This window comes from Neoarius graeffei, chromosome 1 (genome assembly GCF_027579695.1).
Source record: "Neoarius graeffei isolate fNeoGra1 chromosome 1, fNeoGra1.pri, whole genome shotgun sequence".
In the NCBI taxonomy this organism is placed as follows: Eukaryota; Metazoa; Chordata; class Actinopteri; order Siluriformes; family Ariidae; genus Neoarius; species Neoarius graeffei.
The window spans coordinates 38622041-38633294 of NC_083569.1; the positions used below are offsets into that span (position 1 = coordinate 38622041).

Sequence of the window (11254 nt, forward strand, 5' to 3'; positions counted from 1 at the left end):
GAAGTGTCAGACTGCAAGTGTTTCCAGCTACAGTATTCCCTGTACTTCACAGCTCAAATGTCAGGCTTTGATCAAGTTCTTGGACCATTACATGTCATAGTGAAATAGACATGAGTCTAATCAGTTCAGTTTGTGGAACCAACCAACAGTTGTATGAACAGAGACTGATGTGGATGATGCTGACAAAGTGTTAACTCATTTCTCATTATAAACTTATTTCCTTAATAAAGTGTCACTAATGTAACATGGAATGACTGACTGGTAGATGGGTAGGACTGTCGATCTATATGTTATTAATGAAGACTAGTATAAAGATAAACATAATTTTTATGGGTAGATCATTATTACAATTTGTATGTTTATTAGCTATTACAATAAATGGAAATAAAATGAACAAATAGCAGTTGTCTTTGGATAATCAACATGTTGGAGTCTTTCAGCACCACAGTTCATAGCATCCTGGCAATGCAGTGTGCTTGGGACCAAAGAAAGGGTGGGACTGCTGCAATAGAAACTGTTATTCACATGTATATAACTAACGCATCATGGAAACAAGCTATTAAACCTACTAAAAGTAATTACACATTTTATTCAGTTCACTTATTGAGCGAAACAACTTGTTTGCGCAGATAAGTTATTCTCTTAACCACAGTTCATGACATCCTGGCAATGCAGTGTGCATGGGACCAAAGAAAGGGTGGGGCTGCTGCAATAGAGACTGTTATTCACATGTATATAACATGCATCATGGAAACAACCTATTAAACCTACTAAAAGTAATTACATGTTATATTCAGTTCACCTATTGAGAGAAGCAACTTGTTTGTGCAGGTATTTGGTATGATCGTCATATGCTTGGCCTTCTGTGGAGCTGCGGGCACCCTGCCCTGTCTTACACTTTACGGACAGAAGAATGTCCATGTTCTTTTCTTTCACTTGGGCTATTTTACTCACACATAATTTAAGCATTAAAAGAGGTGTGTATGCTATAGTGTCAATATGCTCAGAAATGATTCAGCAGTTTGATTATCCTGACTGTTAGGTTTATCTTTTTTTATACATTGTATATACACTGTATTTACAATCCCAAATCAGAAAAAGTTATGTTGAAACTAAAAACAACAATTTGTCAATAATCTTAGACCTGTATGGCATTATAGGTATTTAGCAGCTGCTCTTACCCAGAGTGACATACAACATATCCAGAGTAGTCTGGGTTAGGTGACTTGCTCAAGGTCACTTCAGTCATTCCTGCTGGCTGAGGGAATTGAAATGGTAACCTTTTGGTCCCAAAGTGGCTTCTCTAACCATTAGGCCATGGCTTCCCCCATTCAAACCAACACATCAGCACTTTATTTGATGTTTTATTTCATGAATTTTTGTTTGTTTGCTTTTTCAAAATAAGCACATTTCAATTTTGATTCTGACAACACATAAAAAAAGGACAGTAAATCATTTACCACTATGTAATGTTGCCATTCCTTCTCACAGCACTTAAAAGATGTTTAGGGACTGAAGACACCAAGTGATGAAGCATTTCAGATGTTATTTTGTCCCATTCTTCCAGACATTGTTTTTTGTTTCAAAATTAACCACACATTCTCTATTGGGAACAAAGGGCACAGGCACCCTCTTCTTCCATAGCCATGCCTTTGTAAAGCCTCACTCACAACCCACTGTACGGGCTGCTACTGGTGGTCTACAGTAAAAAATTTGGCAAAACCATGCTTGAGACTTGCGCGACACTTGCATGTGTTCAGCACCATAGAAGGTCACAGACTGCCGTGGAGACTTTTGGTCCTGCACATGCAAATTCTACGGGTCTTGCGACAAATCAAGAATGCATACACTAAGTACGGGACCCGTATTCCTTTTGTACACCTGAACCAAGTCAGCAGCATGGCTAGTAGGAGCTTTTTGCGATGACAGTAAGACGCATGAGTGACGCACAGTCATTGTATGAGTGACTTGCCTCAGAAGTACTACACAAGTATTCCACACTTGCTATTTGTGCATCCTGCAAGACAGAAGTAGATCTCACTTTCTACCCCATGTGTGGTGTGCACGCAGCTCATGTGACCTGCACACAGCGCAAGTGACCTGCACACGACACGAGGGGCAAGACTCTGGGTATATATATTGGGGAGGAACCAAGGAACCAATTGTGTAGCGTGTAGCATTGTAGAAAGGAAGAAGAGCACCTCATTTGTTGTTTTTATTTGAGTATATGTTTAATTTACCATGCAAACGTCAAATAATAAAACATGAGTATAAGGGAATAACGCATTTTATTACATTGTAAAAAAATCCCAGCTAAATAGCCCAACAGTCTGAGCACTGAAACACACTTTGACTCCGAGCTGCTGTCCTGCTCCTGCTCCTGCTGAATGGTGGGACAGGGTGTCGGGATGTCCTTGTACTCATCACTGAGCATGGCACAATGGCCTGACAGCGATGATGGGATTGCAATGTCCTCACTTCTGGGCGTCATTAGCTGAAACATACATGAAAATCAACATATATAATATTAATTACATAAGCATAGAGATACTGAAATGAATGTTTAAAGCATGTGTATTTATCTGTAAAAATACCTCTGGCGGGGCGCTTTGCCTTCTGCCAGCTTGAAAGCATACATCTCCCTGTCCGTGCAGGGCTCTCCAGTGCTGCTACCATCATCAAATTCTTCCTCCTCCTCCCCCTCTGCTGTTTCAGGCTGGGTTACTTCACTTTTGCTTGCTTCTTCTTGGGTCCCATTTTCTAAACTTTAAACTGAAAAATTTTAAATTTTTCCCACAAAATATCCAATGTTCTTCAGTTGAAAGACAGATGCAGAATGCTGCAGACATGCTGGTTTTATACCCACTCCTGGCTTGCATCACACACAAGTTATGAGTGATTGTAACGTGCTAATCACATGCGTCACACATGCTTCACAAGTGCGGCCCAAACTCATAGCGCAGGAAACTGGTAAAATGCAAGTCTCACACACTCCACACTCACTGAACACGCACTGATCATGTGTGTCAGATATACGCTTTCCATGGGCTAATGGCACAATTTTTCCCACGCCTCGAGGAAGTCAGCCGTGCAACTGGTACTTGACAAGTACTTTGCCCATACTCCTCCCCCAAACTTTCCCCTGGGTTCACCGCGACCCTGTGAGCCACCAAACCCTGTGACCTGTGCATGTCCAAAACACTTACGGCGGGTTGTGAGTGAGGCTTATTGTGTGCAAAATGTGGTTTTGAATTATCTTGCTGAAATATCCCTGGAAAAGGTGTTGTCTTGAAAGCAACATATATTGCACCAAAATCTCATTGTACTTTTCTGCATTAATGCTGCTATCACAGAAGTGTAAGTGTAAGTTACCTTTGTCAAGGGCACTGACACAACCCCATGCCAGGACAAACCCTAGCTTTTGGATGTTTAGGGACAGTCTGGATGGTCCTTTTTGTCTTTGGTTCAGAACACGTTGTCCATTTCTTACAAAAAAGACCTGGAATACTGATTCATCTGACCACAACACACACATTTCAGCTGTGTGATGGTCCATCCCAGATGCCTCCAAGCCCAGAGAAGTAGACAGCAGTTCTGGACACAGTTAACATAAGGCTTCCTTTTTGCACAGTAAATTTTTAACTGGCATTTGTGGATGTAACTCTGTATTGTAGTGCTTGATAAAGGTTTGCCAAGCCCATGTGGTTATATCAGCTGTACAGGTGCATCTCAAAAAATTAGAACATTGTGAAAAAGTTATCTTTTTTGTAATGTAACTACAAAAAATCCAAAGGGCCTGAAGATCCATCAGACCAAGATGGGCTGTTTGAGGAAGGAGCAAGTGGCGCAACGTAAACTGCCAGTGTTTTACATGGCAGCTGGTGAGACGGAGGAGGATCTAGGCCCGGAGCCACCCCACAGTGCCCTACACCTCCAAGCACCAAACGCACCAACTCCAAGCAGACCCTTGGAACATTGATGGGTGTTGTAGCCAGCCACTAACCAAGTAGTGAAATGGCGCAATTTTTTTTTTAAAAGATTTTTTGGGGGCTTTTTCACCTTTTTTATTGGATAGGACAGTGTAGAGACAGGAAATGAGCGGAAGAGAGAGACAGGGAGGGATCGGGAAATGACCTCGGGTCAGAATCGAACCCAGGTCCCCGGATTTATGGTATGGCGCCTTATCCACCTGAGTTTCTTTCTTGGAGATGATAAAATTCCATCACTCACACAGAAGCTAGTAAAGAGTCTAGGCAGGATCTTCACCAGTGAGCTGAAGGACACAGCAGCCTGGCAAGCAGCCAGCAATGACCTCAACAATTGGCTTAGCACAGTAGACAGATCAGGACTCCTGGGAAATTTAAGGCCTGGATTGACCAATACAGAATCCTGCCCCAACTCTTCTGGCTGCTACTTATCTATAACTAGCAGGTTACCTGGTGTTGCCTGGGTTTTGCAAAATTCTGGGTTGCGCCCAGACTTCCATGTCAAATTTGGTGAAAATCCATCGAGAAATGGTGATGTTGACCCAAGACAAATAAAAATCCAAATATGGAATTTCTGAGTTCTACCAAATTGTGGCTATCTCCTGTACCTATGTGCCAAGTTTAGTGAAGATCTGTCAAGAGTTTGTGTTGATAAATGTAACATGAAAGACATTGAGGGAGGGGGTGGGTGGATGTTGGCGAGAAATGGAAAAATGGCGACGTTAGCTCAAGACAAACAAACAAACAAACAAACAAACAAACTTTGTTGCTTATTATATAGCTGTTCCAACCAATGTTGAAGGTCTCAAGAGAAAGATCAGCCAGTTTCTGTGCAGATGGCTAGGCCTACCATGAAGCCTCAGCACCATTACCCCTTACGGGCTCAACACCAAGCTGCAGTTGCCTTTCAGCAGTCTGGCAGAGGAGTTCAAGGTCATCCAAGCCAGAGAAGTCCTGTTCTACAGAGATTCCACTGACCCAAAGGTCTCCTTTGCTGGAATCGAGGTCAGAACAGGAAGGAAGTGGCATGCACATGAGGCAGTTGAGTGGCCAGAGGCAAGGCTGTGGCACAGCATACTGGTGGGCACAGTGGTGACCAGTCGGGGTGGCCAAAGGAGCAGTAAGACATGTCGCTTCAGCAAAGCCAGTGGCAAGGTCAGCCTCATGCGCAAACAGCAGGAGGTGCGAGCAAAAGAGGAGGAAGCTCACTACTGTAGGATGGTGGGCATGAGAAAGCAAGGAGCTTGGACCAAGTGAGAGCACACATCAAGCCATAAGATCACCTAGGAAGAGCTCTGGAAGGTGGAAGCATTCCGCTTCAAACTCTTGGTCCAGTCTGTGTGTGATGTCCTGCCAAGTCACACCAATCTGCACAGTTGGGGCTTGATAGAGTAACCTGCTTGCCAACTCTGCCAGCAGAGGGAAATGCTGGAGCATATTTTCAGTAGCTGCCCAAAAAGTTTGTGAGAGGGAAGGTACTGGTGGCGTCATGACCAAGTTCTCCGTGCATTAGCAGGTGCCATCTGTGCTGGCATAGTTCACAGCAAGCACCAATACCCAGTGAAGAGTGGCATGACCTTTGTCAGAGCAGGGGAGAAGTCATGGCCCCAGCCAAGATCCAGGGGTGGGTTACTTGCATCAGCGAGGGACTGGCAGCTCCTGGTTGACTTGGGGAGGCAACTTAGGTTCCTGGACATCATCATATCCACCACACTCGGACCTGACATGGTCCTGATGTCTGGGGAATCCAGACAATTGGTCTTGATTGACTTGATCGTGCCCTGGGAAGACCGGCTGGAGAAGGCTCAGGAGAGAAAGAGAGCCAAATATGTTGATCTGGTGGCTGACTGTTGGAGACAAGGGTGGAAGGCCCACAGTGAGCCTGTGGAGGTGGGATGTAGAGGGTTTGCAGGCCAGTCCCTATATAGTGTCCTGGGTCTCCTGGGAATCTGTGGGCTGCAAAGAAGAACGGCCATCAAAAACATCTTGGAAGTGGCAGATAAGTCTTCCCTCTGGCACTGGCTGAAGAGGGGTGACATGTGGCAGAGTACGCTACCTGAACACAAGTTGGGGCCTGATCACCCTCGGCTGGGTTGCCTGGGTGAAGGTGTCTGATGTCAAGACCCGAAAAACACGATGATCTCAGAAAACATCACTGATGATGTGTCCAGGTTGCACCACAGGTGTATCATAGAACAAAAAGGTAAACTTTCATATATTCTATTGTACTCATTACATGTAAAATGAAATACTTCCAGCCTTTTTTTGTTTTAATTTTGATGATTATGGCTTATACTGTAGCTCATAAAAATCAGAAATCCAGTATCTCAAATTATTAGAATATTTCCAAAGATCACTCAAAAAAGGAGTGACAATACAGAAATGTCCAACTTCTGAAAAGTATGTTCATTTATACACTCAATACTTGGTTGGGGCTTCTTTACCACTAATTACTACATCAATGCAGCATGGCATGGAGGTGATCATCCTGTGGCAATGCTAAGGTGTTATTGAAGCCCAGCTTGCTTTGATAGTGGCCTTCAGCTCCTCCATATTTTTACTGAAATTCCTCCATTTGTGGACAAACTGGAGCTCCTCGGCCCATCTTTGCTCCTCAAAGACTAGGCCTTTCCTGGATACTGATTTTGTACCAAATTATGATTACAATAACATGTTGACATCACCTCTTTCAAATCACATCATTATTTAATTGTTTTACCTCATTACTAGCCCTAAATTGCTCCCACACCAACTTTTTTGGGAATGTGTTGCAGGCCTAAAATGCAGGAATGGATGTATATTAACAAGTGAAATGAAGTTGACCAGACAAAACATGAAATATCTTGGGTTCATACCAGGCTCAGAGTGCTCGAGTCCAGGACTTGGACTTGAGTCCGAATCATGCCCTAATTTTAAGGACTCGTGACTTGACTTGGACTTTAGCACTGATGACTTGGACTTGGACTCATGCATTAATTGCATATTGACTCATAAATTGGAGATGAGAACTCTGATTTTTTCTTTATTTTTTGTAACACACCATAATAATTTGCCATAAGATATTTATATCTACATTATTTTTTGTACTAATTTCGTGCAGGAGTGTCACACATGCGCGCCTTGGTGCATGTATCAGACTCTCAGGCACGCTCCAGACAGTGTGCGTGCCAAGCAGACTCTCTCACATGCACCATAAATGACTTGCACCTGCACAGAATTAAGGCGCAAGCAGTGTGCCTATATAAAAACTGTGAAAATGCACTTACTTTGTGAAGTATTGAGTTGCGTTGCTGACACATTACCCAGGCTTATTTCCTTGTTTGGTTTCCTGATCCCTGATTTCCTGTTTCTTGTCTTTGAGTCTGCCTAGTCTACAATAGCCTGTTTGTGCCTTGCTTGAGCTATTGCCTGTTTCGCTGTTTTACGATTTTGCCTGCTGTTCTGGATTGTTGACCTGTCTTCATTTGTATTAATAAACACACCTTCTGCACTTACATCCATCTCCCAACCATCTCTGACAGAATACTTCACGCTCCCTGACAAAGAGAATGCACATTCACCTGTTCATGCGTCATGTTCAGGAACAAGCTACAGTGGTGCTTGAAAGTTTGTGAACCCTTTAGAATTTTCTATATTTCTGCACAAATATGACCTAAAACATCATCAGATTTTCACACAAGTCCTAAAAATCAATAAAGAGAACCCAGTTAAACAAATGAGACAAAAATATTATACTTGGTCATTTATTTATTGAGGAATAGTATCCAATATTACATATATGTGAGTGGCAAAAGTATGTGAACCTTTGCTTTCAGCATCTGGTGTGACCCCCTTGTGCAGCAATAACTGCAATTAAACATTTCTGGTAACTGTTGATCAGTCCTGCACACCAGCTTAGAGGAATTTTAGCCCATTCCTCCATACATAACAGCTTCAACTCTGGGATGTTGGTGGGTTTTCTCATATAAACTGCTCGCTTCAGGTCCTTCCACAACATTTCGATTGGAATAAGGTCAGGATGTTGACTTGGCCATTCCAAAACATTAACTTTATTCTTCTTTAACCATTCTTTGGTAGAATGACTTGTGTGCTTAGGGTCATTGTCTTGCTGCATGACCCACCTTCTCTTGAGATTTAGTTCATGGACAGATGTCCTGACATTCTCCTTTAGAATTTGCTGGTATAATTCAGAATTCATTGTTCCATCAATGATGGCAAGCTGTCCTGGCCCAGATGCAGCAAAACAGGCCCAAACCATGATACTACCACCACCATGTTTCACAAATGGGATAAGGTTCTTATGCTGGAATGCAGTGTTTTCCTTTCTTCAAACATAACACTTCTCATTTAAACCAAAAAGTTCTATTTTGGTCTCATCTGTCCACAAAACATTTTTCCAATAGCCTTCTGGCTTATCCATGTGATCTTTAGCAAACTGCAGACAAACAGCAATATTCTTTTTGGAGAGCAGTGGCTTTCTCCTTGCAACCCTGCCATGCACACCATTGTTGTGCAGTGTTTTCCTGATGGTGGACTCATGAACATTGGCTAATATTAATGTGAGAGAGGCCTTCAGTTGCTTAGAATTTACCCTGGGGTCCTTTGTGACCTCGCCGACTATTACATGCCTTGCTCTTGGAGTGGTCTTTGTTGGTCGACACTCCTGGGGAGGGTAACAGTGGTCTTGAATTTCCTCCATTTGTACACAATCTGTCTGACTGTGGATTGGTGGAGTCCAAACTCTTGTAAGATGGTTTTGTAAACTTTTCCAGCCTGATGAGCATCAACGATACTTTTTCTGAGGTCCTCAGAAATCTATTTTGTTTGTGCCATGATACACTTCCACAAACATGTGTTATGAAGATCAGTCTTTGATAGATCCCTGTTCTTTAAATAAAACAGGGTGCCCACTCACACCTGATTGTCATCCCATTGAAAACACCTGACTCTAATTTCACCTTCAAATTAACTTCTAATCCTAGAGGTTCACATACTTTTTCCATTCACAGATATGTAATTTTGCATCATTTTCCTCAATAAATAAATGACCAAGCACAATATTTTTGTCTTATTTGTTTAACTGGGTTCTCTTTATCTACTTTTAGGACTTGGGTGAAAATCTGATGATGTTTTAGGTCATATTTATGCAGAAATATAGAAAATTCTAAAGGGTTCACAAACTTTCAAGCACCACTGTAATGTTAATGGTGCTAAAACAGCCATTGTCAAATGGTGCAGTTGGAGTCTTGTTCTCAGACTCAACTCGGACTCAACTCAGATAAATAGTGGACTCGTAATCAACTCAAATTTTTTTTAATGACTTGGACTTTACTCTGACTTGAACACTGGGGACTCGAGGTTTAGTGACTCGACTACAACACTGGTTCATACTGGCTGCAATGAAATACAAGTCAAAGTAAATTTATAAATCACTGCTTTCTTTTTCTTTGCATTTTCCATACCTTCCCAACTTTTTCTGATTTGGGGTTGTATATTTATTTAATAAAGAAACTCGTCTTTAAAGTATACAGTGGTACTTGAAAGTTTGTGAACCCTTTAGAATTTTCTATATTTCTGCATAAATATGACCTAAAACATTATCAGATTTTCACACAAGTCCAAAAAGTAGATAAAGAGAACCCAGTTAAACAAATAAGACAAAAATATTATACTTGGTCATTTATTTATTGAAATGTTGTGGAAGGACCTGAAGCAAGCAGTTCATGTGAGGAAACCCACCAACATCCCAGAGAGTTGAAGCTGTTCTGTATGGAGGAATGGGCTAAAATTCCTCCAAGGCGGTGTGCAGGAATGATCAACAGTTACTGTAAATGTTTAGTTGCAGTTATTGCTGCACAAAGGGGTCACACCAGATACTGAAAGCAAAGGTTCACATACTTTTGCCACTCACAGATATGTAATTTTGGATCATTTTCTTCAATAAATAAATGACCAAGTATAATATTTTTGTCTCATTTGTTTAACTGGGTTCTCTTTATCTACTTTTAGGACTTGTGTGAAAATCTGATGATGTTTTAGGTCATATTTATGCAGAAATAAAGAAAATTCTAAAGGGTTCACAAACTTTCAAGCACCACTGTAACTGTATACATTTCTGAAAATTCCTAAAAAATGTCAGGTTATTTTGGTGAAAATAACCACTTTAGTTCAATCATTAAGTAATTATTCACAGGATGCATAAGAGTACGCAGAACACTATAATTATCCACCATAACTAAAACATAGGTGTAGGAATGTTCATTAGCTCTGACCTGGACTCTCCTAGGAATGCCCATTAGAGGACACAGAGGCAGGATTGAGAGCCAGAATAAATTAGAGGCTTGACTCTTGGCATGGCTTGTACTCACCTGTCTCATGGGCCAGTAGGTGAGGGCCAAGAGTCAAATTTGCTTCCCTGTGGAGTGGCCACAGGCCTCAAGGTAGTGCTGGGAATAAAACTGCATGCTGGGTCCAAGAAGAGACCTCCACCCCTCTCTACAGGACCCCCATCACTCGGCACTGACCCCCTGCAGCCCTCAGACCTGCCAAGACACAACATGGAGCACATGCAAGGTGAAAGGGGGGACTTGTATTTTTTTTCTTGTCCATGTCTGATGAGGGACAATAACGGGCTGTAGACAGGTGCCTTATGGAATGAATATACAGTGGTGCTTGAAAGTTTGTGAACCCTTTAGAATTTTCTATATTTCTGCATAAATATGACCTAAAACATCATCAGATTTTCACACAAGTCCTACAAGTAGATAAAGAGAACCCAGTTAAACAAATGAGACAAAAATATTGTGCTTGGTCATTTATTTATTGAGGAAAATGATCCAATATTACATATCTGTGAGTGGCAAAAGTATGTGAACCTCTAGGATTCGCACGTAATTTGAAGGTGAAATTAGAGTCAGGTGTTTTCAATCAATGGGATGACAATCAGGTGTGAGTGGGCACCCTGTTTTATTTAAAGAACAGGGATCTATCAAAGTCTGATCTTCACAACACATGTTTGTGGAAGTGTATCATGGCACGAACAAAGGAGATTTCTGAGGACCTCAGAAAAAGCATTTTTGATGCTCATCAGGCTGGAAAAGGTTACAAAACCATCTGTAAAGAGTTTGGACTCCACCAATCCACAGTCAGATAGATTGTGTACAAATGGAGGAAATTCAAGACCACTGTTACCCTCCTCAGGAGTGGTCGACCATCAAAGATCACTCCAAGAGCAAGGCGTGTAATAGTCCGTGAGGTCACAAAGGACC

At 41.9% G+C, this 11254-nt stretch overlaps 1 long non-coding RNA gene across 1 annotated transcript; it reads right to left on the minus strand.

Annotated features, from left to right (window-relative positions):
• Positions 1 to 2280: 2280 nt before the first annotated feature.
• LOC132887359 (uncharacterized) lies at positions 2281 to 10518 on the minus strand. The gene is made up of 3 exons (XR_009654813.1): positions 10355 to 10518; positions 2595 to 2772; positions 2281 to 2494 (listed from the first exon to the last, which is right to left on the minus strand). It is a non-coding gene; the product is annotated as an uncharacterized LOC132887359 (long non-coding RNA).
• Between the last annotated feature and the right edge of the window lie 736 nt (positions 10519 to 11254).